At 46.3% G+C, this 14,363-nt stretch overlaps 1 long non-coding RNA gene across 1 annotated transcript; it reads left to right on the forward strand.

Moving 5' to 3' along the window:
- The first annotated feature begins 695 nt into the window (after positions 1-695).
- Positions 696-12,885, forward strand: LOC135965667 (uncharacterized). Its single transcript, XR_010578719.2, has 2 exons — positions 696-915; positions 7,452-12,885. It is a non-coding gene; the product is annotated as an uncharacterized lncRNA (long non-coding RNA).
- The last annotated feature ends 1,478 nt before the right edge of the window (positions 12,886-14,363 follow it).

Here is a 14,363-nt window from a genome sequence, read left to right on the forward strand (position 1 = left end):
GCTGCTCCTGTGTCCTGGAATGCTCTTCCCACTGCCGCACTGTGACCTGCGCCCTCTTGACCTTTGTTCTTCACCCAGGTGTCATGCACTCAGAGAACGCCCCTGACCTTCCCAAGGAAGTCCTCTGCACTCCAACACCATGTCCCTGTGACCTGCACAAAACTGTCACCATCTGGAATTGATTCCCTCTCTTCCTGTGGTGCTATTGTCATTTGCACCCACAGGAATGTCACACGCATGAAGAGTGGAATTTCATCTGTCTGTTTGCTGCTGGATCCCTGCTGTAAGTAAGAAAAGGGTCTGTGGCAGAGTGAGCTCTGGATGAGGATTTGCTGAGGAATTGAATGCGGGAAAGACTCAGAGAATGGAATGCTGAGAATTCTACAATAAATATTTGAATCCTAGAGTACTGGAGTCAGGAGAAGCCCTTGGAAGCCATTTAGACAAACCCATTCATTTGCAAAGGGGTAAACTTAGGCTGAGGAGGAAAAAGTGACTTGCTCCACATCCCAAGGCCCGAGGGTCTTCTCCCTGCTCTGATGGGAGATGGACCCGCTTTGTGCTGTTGTGTGTATGAGGGTGATGTGTGGCTAGGGGTGAAAGGGCTGCTTCTGCCCTTTGACTCATTGCCTAGGAAAATAGGGACAAAAGTCACAAATGTTTCAAAATGCAAACAACTAAAGACAATGTCGTTCAGTAGAGACAGAGTGGGTGTTTGGGTTGACAGAGGAACAGAAAAGCTGCCCTGAGGATGAGGAGGGAAGAGGGGGCTTGAGAGTGGGTGAGCCTCAAATGTGACCTTCAACTCCTGGGAGGCGGTAGGCAAGGACACAGCCAAGGCAAAACCCTCAAGAGTGTAATTCACCAACAGAAGCATTCAGTGAGCACCCTCGGGGCCTGAAGGTCTTTCCAAAGGTGAGTCAGAGTGTGTGCTTGGATGCCGATCTGGGGAAAAGAGGAAGCTGGGAAGCTGTCCTGGGCTGAAGCGTGTCCCCGCCAAATTCATGTCCACTGAACTTCAGCCTGTGACTTAGCTGAAAACAGGGTCCTGTCATCTCATACTGTCCTCCGTGGTCACACTGGCGGGAGGCAACCACTCCTCCCTGTTTCCAGAAATCTCCGAGCCCTTCATCAGTCTTCACTTGGGTGAATTGTTCTGTTCTCTAGAGCTCAACTCCAACCGCCCGTTTGCCAAAGGGTGTGCCTGAGAGCTGCTCTGGCAGCTGAGGCTCCTCCCCCTCCTGCTGCAGGTCCAGGGTCTGTGGGTGCACAGAGCGCCAGCCCAACGAGGGCAGGGACTCTGGCTCTTTTGTCCTCTGGTGCGTCCCCAGGACCTAGACCCGGCCTGACATGGAGTAGGTGCCGCACTATTCCTGGTGAATTTATTGTTAGAAATTGGCAGGTCCTTGTTATTCGTGTCTGTTTCCTCCAGTCTTGCTGCTGAGCACCTGGTTAACTTCAAACAATAGCAATGTCAGGAGCCTGGCGCTGATGACCCCCAGGAGGAAGGTTGCAGAGGATGATGGGACCAAGGGGGATGGGCAGGAGTCTAAGCAGGCGCTCAGGGAGGCCCCTTTCATCAAGGATGCTGAAGGAATGGGGATCTCATGGATTCTGGGAGAGATGGTCCAAGGCAGAGGGACAGCCAGTGTGGGCCTGGACAGGTGTATGCTGTGTGTCTGAGGGGCAGGGGCCAATGTGGCTGGAGGAAGATGGGCGAGGAGGACCCCGGGGGCTGAGGTCAGAGGGGACGGGACTGGATCTGTGCGTGACCTTGCATGCCACTGAAAGGGCGCCGGCTGTCACTGTCATGACCAGAGCCTCTGGGCAGGTCTTCAAGGTCTTCACAGAGGTCAGGCTGACTGCACTTGCGGATGGATTGAACAGCAGTAGTAAGAGGACAGCATGCATGGATCAGGGAGGACTCCCAGGATTTGAGCTGTGCAGCTGGAAGAAGGGAGGAGCTCCTGACTGAGGAGTGGGAGGTCCGGGAAGGGCAGCCTTGGTGGGGAGAGGTGCCGGCACCTGCAGAGAAACCCCCTGAAAAGAACGGGGCTGAGCCAGCTTTACCCCAGGCTCAGGGTCTTCCTTCACTGTAATTGCCAGGACGGTCCACTGTGCTGTCGCTCAGGGAGCGAAACCAGCCTGACTCTGCACCTGTGTCTCGAGGGATAAAGGTCAATGTCACAGCAGACTCCACTCTGATGCTGTCTTCAAGCCAAAACCTTAATATTCAATGAGAAATCTGCATTGATGAAATTTTCATTAAAGAAACATTATCCCTTTCACTCCTCTTGTTATTCGTGGCTTTGAGTATCAGGCTAATTTGGGTTTGATTGCCCCAGTGATCTGCAGATTGGAGCATTATTAAACATTTAGATGAGCAACGATGAGCCTGAGCCTCCCCCTCCTCTCCCAGCCGGAGCACAAGGGGCTCTGCTAATGATCACAATGGATTTGGGGCAGATGCAGCAATTAGAATTATCTATAGTTTGAGCAAGATTTGACCCTTGTCTTCAAGGGAAATTAGCTGCTTGACTTACGGAGCACACAATTTAATTGATAAAATGTATGAAAAGAAAATTCCAGCCCTAGAGCCGGTTTTACAAGTAACAAGCTGTGCGAATGCCTGAGCAGGCCCCTCTTTCTTTCTGTACCTCCTCTTGCCCCATCCGTAAAGTAAGGAGGGCTGGACCAGGGCAGAGGCTTTAACATGTGGGCTGTGGGCTGAAATCAGCCTAGAGAGGGGCTCCGTCTGGCAAACTGTTTCATTCGTTTGTTTAGTGAGTGTTTTCCTAGCACTCATGATTTTGGGTTCTGTGTGCTTCATGTGTGTTAACTTGTCTGATTTTCCCAGCACCCCTTGAGATAGGCACTCTTATTATTCCCATTTTAGAGATTGGAAAACTCTGACCAAGGGGGGGTTAAATACCTTACTATGGGTCACCTGCTAGGCAAGAGTAAGGCAGGGTTTGAACCCAGATGGTCTGGCTCCAGAGCCTATGCTGTAAACTTCTGTGCCAAACTGTTTTATTATTATTATTACTATTATTATTATTGGAGGCACAATGTTGAAAATGAAATTGTCAGAAATTTTAGTGTGTGTTTTTAATATTAAACATAGCTTGTATGTTACAATAATGGAGCTCTCTCAATACTCAGTCCGCCTTCCTACCTTGCCACAGGCAGCTATTACCAACATGCCCTTAGGGTGGAACATGCTCCTCCTGGTCTACCTCAGTCCCTCCAGTCCCAGGGTCTCCCCATCACCACGGCCAAATATAGCTCATCTTGGGTAACTGAATTTACCCTCTTGATCATGCTTGGATTGCTTCACTGTTTGACTTACCTGCCTGGTGCTGCTAGGCATTTGGGAGTTGTTTGAAGGCATCAGAAAGCAACCCAGGCTGCCAGGCTTTGAGGGTCCACAATCCCATGGAAAAGTGAACTGCAAAGAGGTGGTCACTACATTCTCCTTGAAGCTAGTAGCCTTGAATCTCCTTGAGCTAGTAGCCAATTTGCAAGTGCAGAGGGGTTGAGAAAGCAGAAAGTGAATTGCTTAAGCCTAGGAGTTTGAGGCCAGCCCAGGCAACAAGGTGAAACCCCATCTCTATGAAAAATACAAACATTAGCATAGCATGGTGGCAGGCGTCTGTAATCCCAGCTACTCGGGAGGCTGAGGCAAAAGAATCACTTGAAACTGGGAGGCATGGGGTGCAGTGAGCCGAAATCGCGTCACTGCACTCCAGCCTGGGTGACAGAGTGAGATCTTGTCTCAAAAACCAACACAAAAAGCAAATTCTACAGAAGCACTATATGAAAAGATATTAGCTGAGGATTTTCCAAAGCTAGTGAAATATGTGAAGTCAAAGATTCAAGAACTCCTGCATAATAAAAACAAGGAAAGATACACTTCACCACATCATAGTAAAGCTGCCATGAGTGAAAGACAAAGGGAACATCTTAAACGCAGCCAGAGAAAAGCTCTACATTTCTTTCAAAGAAGAAATAATAAGTAAACAGCGAATTTCTCAATAAGATCGATGGAACGGGAAGATAACAGAATGGCATGGATTCAAGTGCTGAAAAAACATAATTGCCTCTCTACAATCTTATACCCATCAAAAATATGCTTCGAAAGTGAAGATGAAATAAAAGCATTTTTAGAGAAGCAAAAATCGAGAGACTTTATTGCCAGCAGATCTGCACTAAAATCAACACCAGAGTTCTTCAGGCAGAAGAAAAATGATTCTAAATGGAAGTGTAGATGTGCAAGAAAGAACGGAGAGCCACAGAAATTTAATACATTGGTAAATTTAGTGAGTACACAAAACAATAGCAAGAATGTCCTGTGGGGGCTTACCGTATCTGTAGAATTAGATGATGTGACAGGGATGATGCGTCTATCCAGGAAAAATGTTTAATGGGGTTACCGTGCCCTATGGTTCCCCATTGTCCAGGAAGTGGCAAGATTCTAATTTAGCACAGACCATAATGACTGGAGGAGATATGTTATAATCCCTAGTATTGCAGTGAAAGAACAATGAAGATATTAAGATGAATGAGCTAATTGGAATTGACCAAAGGGAATAATACAAATATTTGTTAAGAAAAAATAAGGCAGAAAAAGAGAGAGAAAGGTGATACAAATAAAAAACAAATAGTAAGAAACCAGACCTAAATTGTATGAATAACTGCATTAAATAGAAGCAGAAAGACCAGTCTTACTTTTAATCCGTAGAGATAAATAGGTCTGTTTCTCGTGTACTCCAAAATTTTTCAAAGGTAGATGTGTGTATGAATCCCCTGAGGAGCTTTTAAAAATGTTTAATTCTCTGAGCCCGACTTCAGTAGTTCAGGGTTGGGATTTGAGAATCTGCATTTTTCATAAGACTCAGACCATTCCTGGAGAAACAGTGACCTTGCCTATGAAATGGGAGGGATAGGGACGAGGGATAAATTGTTCACAGACTGCTTTAGCTTTTGTGGAGCTTGGAGCTTAGCAAGGGGCTGATACAAAAACACAAGTCAATGCAATACAATAAATTGTGAAAGAACTGTCTTCTAGGAGGGACCTTTGCCCTCCTGCAAATGGCAGATGAGAGGAGTCGGAGGTTTTCTCTCATCTTAATTATTCAGATCTTGGCACCTGAGGAGCAGACCAGCTGGGATTAGGAATCCAAAGCGGGCAGGATCCGTCCACACACTCGTGTGTTTATTTATTTATGCAGCTCCAGCAAAGAAAGTTAAAAACAGGGCTGGCCCGTGGCTGGGAGATGGAGCCTGACACTGCATATGCCTCTGTGAGACTCAGTCTGGTCCTGGATGCCCGACTCCCCGAGGTCTGTCTGTGCACTGGGCCAAGGCCCTACTGGCTACAGAACACAGGCGGTGAGGGCTGCACAGGGAGGGGCTGTGGGTTCAGACGCTGACGCAGCTGGCTGGCCTCCTGCTCCTGGTCTCCCGGAGGCTCCCTGCCCTCAGCAATAGAAGGTAAGACAGGGATCACATCCCAAGGTGAAAGGGGGCTCGTGCCAGCCCTGAAAGTGGTTGGAAGGTCTTTTTGTGGCAGCCAGGAAGGGCTGGCTCTGCTTTTAGATTCACAAAGCTGCTTGGATAGGGGCCATCTCAGGCAGAGGGCCACGAGGGCTGGGGAGGGCAGGTCTGCTCTGCCTTGGGTTGCCCAGGCGACATGCCCAGGCATCTGTGTTTCTCCGGGAGCCTGTCAGGTTTGGGAGCACCCAGTATGGTGGCCCAAGGTCCGAGGTCCAATCTAGGGAGACAATGGTATTGGTGAACCTGGCCATGCTAACTTTGCTTAACTCTCCAAAAAAAAAAAAAAAAAAAAAAAGGTGTGGTAGGATACAGGTGACTTCTCCCTTTTGTCTTTTTCTGTTTTTACATTGATAGAATGTTTTTGTGTTTTGAACAGTTTAAATTGCACGAAAAGTACAGAATGTTCCTATAAATCCCTCCAATGCCCTGGCCCCTGCCACTTTCCCCTATATTACCATCTTACTAAACATTTGTTACAATTGGTGAGTCAGGGCAGGGAATTTAGGGGTGGGTTAGCAGGGAATTTAGGGGTGGATTAGTAACTGCTATAGAGAAAACTAGGGAAATGGGAAAAGTGCAAAGTCATTACTCATTTTCGAGAAAACAAAAATGAAACAGAACAAAAAATGTGTAAAAGAAAGATGATTAAATTTTAGACCTCATGGCTCAGTTGTGGTTGCTTTTACCCATGGTGGTGTAAACACTGAGCTTTTCTCTTTCTCCAGCTTTCTGGAGGTATAATTGACAAATAAAAATTATATATATTTAAAGTGTGCAAAGTAATGTTTTGATGTATGCTGTGAGATGCATGATATTCATCATGTTGTGAGATGAATACCACAATCAAGCTAATGAACATATCTGTCACCTGACATAGTTGCCTTTTTTTGTGTGGTAAGAATACTTAAGATCTATTCTCTTAGCAAATTTCACATGCACAGTATTGAGTATAAGTATACAATATATTATTCTTAATGAGAGTCACCATGCTGTACATTAGGTCTCTGAAAATTTGTACCCTTTTGATTGTCTCCCCATTTTTAATGTACTTCTATCTTCCTTCCTTCCTTCCTTTCTTTTTTTTTTTGAGACTGGGTCTTGCTCTGTTGCCTAGGCTGGAGTGCAGTGGTGTGATCTCAGCTTACTGCAGCCTCAATCTCCCAGGCATGAGCAGTCCTCCCAGTTCAGCCTTCTGAGTAGCTGGGACTACAGGCACGTGCCACCACACCCAGCGAATTTTTATTTTTATTTTTTGTAGAGACAGGGCCTGGCCATGCTGCCCAGGATCCTCTATATTTCTTATGTATGTAAAGGCTCGATATGGCTCTTCCAGGAAGATGGGCAAAGGGGAATGTGTGAGGGGCTCTGGTCTGAGAACAAAATCCTCATGATTTTTGCTTCATAGTCTGTAGACAGTAGGTAATGAACTAGAAAAATGAACAAATAGCAACCTAAACATATTACTCACAAATGTAGAGGTTAATACTCGTGGACCTGCTAAAATTGTTGAAAATGGTTGTTTCTGGAGAGCAGTAGTGGGGGTTGGGGTGGGAAACTGTAGCTTTTCATTATCAGCCATATAATCCTATTACCCTGTATGACTTTGATAAAAATTATAATTACATTTGAAAGAATAAGTATTTTTGCTGTTGATTTCATATGTAAATAGATGCCTCTGAGCCAGAGTCAGCCCTCACACCTCTCTCTGTCCTTCCAACCCCCAACCTGGTAGCAAATCCTGTCGGTTTCACTTTCAAAACACACGCAGGATGAGTTCACCTCTCAGCGTGCCACCTCTCCCGCTCTGGCCCAACTGCCATCATCTCCCGTTGGATTCTTGCGGGTGCCTCTTCCTGGGTCTCCTTGCTTCTCCCTGACTGCAGACTGCCTTGCAGATGGTCTACTCCCCATGGAGCCCGGAGGGTCTGCCAGTAGTGGAGTCGTCTCTGCCACTCCTCAGCTCACAGCAGCCTATGGCTTGTCGCCTCTCATGGAGTAAAAGCCAATGATGTTACAAGAATCCACGAGACCCTGGAGGGCCTCACCGTTCCCCTCACGTCTATCGCGGAGCACGATGCTGGTCCATGCCCAAGAGAGACTCTGTTGCCTGGAACACAACAGGAGCTCAGCACAGCCAAGGCTCAGGGCAGAACACTCTTCTCTTCCGACAGAGCAGGTGTTAGGGAAGTGCCTGCTATTATGGTCACTGTGAACATTATTATTCTAGAATATGAGCTCATCGTGAGACTCTTGCTGACTTGTTTGGTGTTTTGTATTGTTTTTTTCTTTTTCTTTTATTTATTTTATTAATTTTTTTTTTTTTTTTTGGTAGAGATAGGTGTGTGTAGTGGCACGTGTGTGGTGGTTAGCTGGCTGTGGTGGCACGTGCCTGTAGTCCCAGCTACTCTGGAGGCTGAGTTGGGAGGATAACTTGTGCCCAGGAGGTTGAGGCTGAGGTGAGCTAAGATCATGCCACTGCACTACAGCCTGGGCAACAGAGCAAGACCCTGTCTCAAAAAAAAAAAAAAAAAAGGCCGGGTGTAGTGGCTCACGCCTGTAATCCCAGCACTTTGGGAGGCCGAGGTGGGCAGATCACCTGAGGTCAGGAGTTCGAGACCAGCCTGAGCAACATGAGAAACCCTGTCTCTACTAAAAATACAAAATTAGCCGGGCGTGGTGGTGCATGCCTGTAATCCCAGTTACTCAGGAGGCTGAGACAGGAGAATTGCTTGAACCTGGGAGGCAGAGGTTGTGGTGAGTCAAGATTGCACCATTGCACTCCAGCCTGGGGAACAAGAACGAAACTCTGTATCAAAAATAAAAAATAAAATAAAAGTACATTAAAAATGGGGAGACAGTCAAAGGGTACACATTTCCAGAGACCTAATATACAGCATGGCGACTCTCATTAAGAATAATAGATCTCCCTATGTTGCCCAGGCTGGTCTCAAACTTCTGGGCTTGGATGATCCTCCCCACTCAGCCTCCCAAAATGCTGGGATTAAAGGTGTGAGCCCCTGTGCCCGGCCTATACTGTTTCGAGTGGCAGCTTTATACACACGAAGCAGGCTACCCCAACTTCTGGTTTCTCATGTATGAGAGAAACACGAAATGATGGAGATTCACTCCTCTTTGTCACCCTAGAGGGTGGAACTGGTTCCTTCAAAGGCTGTCTCCAAGGAACTGGACTGGGTGGAACTGCCACGAGGGCCAGAGGGGCTCAACAGAAAAGCCCTCCTGCAGCCATGTTCAGCTTGGGGGCCTGGAGAGCCGCTCTGAGGTGCCAGAGCTTGGCTGGCAGGGGGCAGAGACTGGGTCCCACTTGTGTCAGAGGGCTGGCCCCCTGGGGACAAAGAGGTGCTCCCAACATGCTGGCTGGGAGCGCATTCTTACCTGGTGGAGACTGAAGGACCAAGGTGGAAAGCCAAGGAAAATGTTCCAGCTTTCCAGGCTGCATGTCCACCTGCCCATGCTGCTTATCGTCTTTCTTCTTCTTTCCTTATTAGGAAATGTTTTGTATTAAGTAGAGCCCACTTAGAGCATCACAACTATTTTATATATTTTTCAAATCTCAATTTTATTTTTAATCTCACAATGAATACAAAAAATAGACTTTTATCAAAATTGAAACAATTTGGAAGTATATGGGATAAAAGCATTATCCTTTCCCACAATTTCACTTCCCTACTCAGTATTCATTAATATAAATAGCCTATGTTCTTCTAGATTATTTTCCATGCATGTACCTCTATAAATGTGGGCATGCAAAATACATATGTTAGTTATTCATACAGATAAATATATTTTTTCTTTCTTTCTTTTTTTTTTTTTTTGAGATGGAGTCTCACTTTGTCACTCAGGCTGGAGTGCAATTGCATGATCTTGGCTCACTGCAACCTCTGCCTTCTGGGCTCAAGCAATTCTTCTGCCTCAGCCTCCAGAGTAGCTGGGATTACAGGCACACGCTACCACACCCAGCTAATTTTTGTATTTTTAGTAGAGATGAGGTTTCACTATGTTGGCCAGGTTGCTCTCGAACTCCTGACCTCAAGTGATTGCCTGCCTCGGCCTCTGAAAGTGCTGGGATTACAGTCATGAGCCATCTTGCTTGGCCTGTAAATACCATTCTTCACCTCCCTTTTTCATGTAATAGATGTCTGGGATATAGCCCTCTGCCAGTGCACACTGACCCACCTTATTCCTTTAAATGCCTGCATAGTCACAGACGGTATGGGTGCACCATATATTATTTAACCATTGTGTTATAGACGAGTAGGTATTTTTCATTTGCTTATGTATTCATTCATTCATTTGCTTTTGCTGTTATAAATATTACTGTAGAGAACATCTTTAAATTTTTAACGACATCCTTTATTATGCAAAAGTTTTAAAGTTTAATGTAGTCAACTGCAAGAGAAAGACACCCCTAACTGATTCAAACAAAAGTAAAATGTATTGATTTATACAACTGAAAAACTCAGAAGTGAGACTTAGGTGGATTCAGGGGATTAAACAAGCCACCAGGATTGTTTATTTCAGCTCCATTCTCCTCCATGACGGAGTCATTCTTGGGCTCTCCAGGAGGTAAGACAACTTCCAGTAGCTCCAGAACCATTTATGTTTTAAGTCCACTTAAAATGATTTGAGCAGAATAATAGAACCTCAGTCTAAAAAGTGGCTTAGTTCCCCCTTCCCCCCCCCCCCCGCCCCCGCCCCACATAACAAGAAGCCTGAAGGTAGTTAGCTCAGACAATGACTCAGTAACTCAGAACCTAAGACTCTAGGGAGATTTCTTTGTAATTCCATGATTCATTTTGGTATAGCCCAAAAATGGCTGCCACTTGCTGTGTTCACACAACAGTGTCCAGTGAAGGTAGGAAAGCAAGCCTCTTGTCAGGCACATCTCTCTTTTATCAGACAGGGCAAATGCCCCCCAGAACCCTCAGCCTCCCAACCCCACACCCCAACAGACACTCCATCAGAGTCCACTGGCTGGATTGAATCATGTGACTCTGACTTCCCTGCAAAGGAGGATGGGAAAGCAAGGATCGGGCACTCTCACCCTCTGGATTGGGGAACTAAGGGTGGGGAGCTGTTGGGTGGGCATCCAGCAGAGCCTGACCCAGGAAGCATCTCTCCCAGTCACTCCTGCTCCAGAGCCAGGGCTCACTCTGCTTGGATTAATTCCTGTCACATGCTCATCCTGAACTACTTCCAGGTCAGAGGGACTTACCTGCTAATTGGCCAGACCCGGTCACGTTTTCTACCCTTAGATCCAAACCTGGAGCTCATCCTGAACCTGGTGATGGGCAACAGGAGAGTGACTGCTTAGTTACCAGGGTCTGGTTACCAGAAGATGGGGCAATGAATGCCAGAAACTTAAATTATGAAATTTGCACTAGAGAAGCCACATGCACATGGAATAATCATTATTGGTGGCCTTGTCAATTTCAGAGCACGAGTTTCTGGCTAATGCTGACTTTTAGTACTTCTTCTCCGTCTTCTCAGCAGTGAATGGTGAGAAGGACTTTTTAATGAGCTCTTTTCCTTTTCCTCCGCACTTCCCTTGTTCTCACCTTCTCCCACCCATGCCATTTGCCTCTCTGGAAATCAGTGTCTTTTAGGTAAGAATTCAGGGAGCTTCAGTTTAGACTAGTGTCACTGTGGGCCAAATTCAGTGCCCGGTAAAGCCACAGGTATCTTTCAAAGTCTCACTTCCAGCCTTTACCTCTTTAGATCCTCCGTAGAGGTAGATGTCCTTGGGAAGCATGAAGACATCTCCCCATCTTCTACTGGTCATTCTACTTCCACCATCCTAAATGCAAGCCTTCCAATCTGATTTCTCTTCCCACGTACCCATTAGCAGCCTCTAAAGAATCAGAGCCACGCGAAGGCTTGAAATCAGTGTGTTCCAGCATGGGCTCAGCTATAAAAACAATTTGAGTGCTCATAGCTTTCAAATGACTTGGCAGTCTGTCTATAAAATGTCCTGTAGCCTGAAAGCGGTGAGAACATGCCTGCATACATTAGTGATCCATTGATTGTTTCTGGAGCTAGGTAACCTTTGTATACGAAAATGAGAGAACAGCTGAGACCTGATCAATCAAACCAGCCATTAAGAATCTTGCCTAGTCCATAGGCCTGCTCCATCTCAGGGGTCCCAGAGAGAAAAATAAAAAGGAAACAGGTTTTAGCCATAAATGTGGGGACTAGGCAGACAGGTCTGGACAAAGGTTGGGAAGGCTGAAGATTTCATTCCACTGGCAGTTAGTGACTTTCCCTAAGCTGCTCCTGGCCTGAATACAGGGGAGCAAAATGCAAAATGACATTGGGGATCTGAGACCAGGGCATTTAGTAGAGATGGAGTTTTGCCATATTGGCCAGGTTGGTCTTGAACTCCTGGCCTGAAGTGATTTGCCTGCCTTGGCTCCCCAAAGTGCTGATGTTACAGGAGTGAGGCACTGTGCTCAGTCTTCCTCTTTAAAACAAAACAAAATGAAACTTTTATTTCAGGTTCAGGGGTACATGTGCAGGTTTTTTAATATAGGTAAACCTGCGTCATGGGGGTTGGTTGTACAGATTATTTCATCACTCAGGTATTAAGCCTGCTACCCATTAGTTATTTTTTCCTGATCCTCTACCTCCTCCAGCCCTCCACACCCAGTGTCTATTGTCTTTATGTGTCCATGTGTTCTCATCATTTAGCTTCCACTTATAAGTGAAAACATGGTATTTGGTTTTCTGTTCCTGCATTAGTTTGCTAGGGATAATGGCATGCAACTCCATCCATGTTCCTGCAAAGGACATGATCTTGTTCTTTTTAATGGCTGCATAGTATTTCATGGTGTATATGTACCACATTTTCATTATCCAATCTGCCATTTATGGGTCCCTGTCTTTGCTGTCGTGAATAGTGCTGCAATGAACATACAAGTGCATGTGTCTTTATGACAGAATGATATGTATTCCTCTGGGTACATACCCAGAACAGACACAAGCTGCCGTAGAATACATGTGGCTGGCTGGGAGCAGTGGCTCATGCCTGTAATCCCAGCACTTTGGGAGGCTGAGGTGGGTAGATTACAAAGTTAGGAGATCGAGACCATCCTGGCTAACATGGTGAAACCCCGTCTTTACTAAAACTACAAAAAAAAAAAATTAGCAGGGTATGGTGGCGGGCGCCTGTAGTCCCAGCTGCTCAGGAGGCTGAGGCAGGAGAATGGTGTGAACCCGGGAGGCAGAGGTTGCAGTGAGCTGAGATTGCACCAGTGCACTCCAGCCTGAGGGACAAAGTGAGACTCCATCTCAAAAAAAAAAAAAAAAAAAGAATACATGCGGCCAAAAAGCATACGAGAAGACATATGAGAAAGACATACATGCGGCCAAGAAGCATATGAGAAAAAGCTCAATATCATTGATCATTTGAGACATGCAAATCAAAACCACAATGAGATATCATCTCATACCAGTCAGACTGGCTGCTATTAAAAAGTCAGAAACAACAAGTGGTTGGTGGGGTTTCAGAGAAAAAGGAACCCTTATACACTGTTGGTGAGAGTGTAAATTAGTTCAACCATTGTGAAAACCAGTGTAGTGATTCCACAGAGACCTTCCCAGATCTTATAAGGATCCTTGAGATTACATTAGGCCCTTGTGGATAATCCAGGTTAATCTTTCCATTTTAGTATTCTTAATTGTATCTGCAAAGTCCCTTTTGTCATGTAAGATAACACATTCACAGATTCTGTGGATTAGAATGTGGACAGCTTTGGGGGCGCAATTATTCAGTCCACCCCAAAATAATTTACAGCAATCAGAACAGACTAGCTTATGCCACTATAATAAGCATCATGACCGGGCACAGTGGCTCACGCCTGTAATCCCAGCACTTTGGGAGGCTGAGGGGGGAGGATCATGAGGTCAAGAGATCGAGACCATCCTGGCCAACATGGTGAAACCTTGTGTCTACTAAAAATACAAAAATTAGCTGGGCATGGTGGTGCGCGCCTGTAGTCCCAGCTACTCGGGAGGCTGAGACAAGAGAATCACTTGAACCCGAGAGATGGAGGTTGCAGTCAGCTGAGATCACACCACTGCACTCTGGCATGGTGACAGAGTGAGACTCCATCTCAAACAAACAAACAAACAAAAAACAAGCACCTCTCGGCTCACTGCAAGCTCTGCCTCCCAGGTTCATGCCATTCTACTGCCTCAGCCTCCTAAGTACCTGGGACTACAGGTGCCCGCCACTACACCTGGCTAATTTTTTGTATTTTTAGTAGAGACGGGGTTTCACCATGTTAGCCAGGATGGTCTCCATCTCCTGACCTTGTGATCTGCCCGCCTCCGCCTCCCAAAGTGCTGGGATTACAGGCGTGAGCCACCACACCTGGCCCTAAGGTTGTTTTTCACTCATGCTGCATGTGCCTCAGGTAGGTGGGGCTTCTACTCTACGTCAGGCCCACTCAGGGATCCCGTAGAGGGTGACTTTCTCTTCGTGCTCCTGTGACAGCCAAGGCAGGACAAAGGGCAACTGGAAAATCAGGGACTGCCTCTTAAGCTTCTGCCTGGAGGTGACACACAATTTCATTGCTCAATATTAAGTCCCACGATCACGACTACCTTCAGTGCAGGGCAGAGAAGGGCAGTTGCACTGCCACCTGCCCAGAGGGCAGAGAATTGGAACTAGTTCACAAGCATGCTCATGACCACTCACAGCCTAAGTGTCCATCCTTAGAGGAAAGGGGATATGAACTAAGGTGATATGATTTGGCTCTGTGTTCCCATCCAAATCTCATGTCAAATTG

The sequence above is a fragment of the Macaca fascicularis genome, chromosome 10, assembly GCF_037993035.2.
Source record: "Macaca fascicularis isolate 582-1 chromosome 10, T2T-MFA8v1.1".
NCBI lineage: Eukaryota > Metazoa > Chordata > Mammalia > Primates > Cercopithecidae > Macaca > Macaca fascicularis.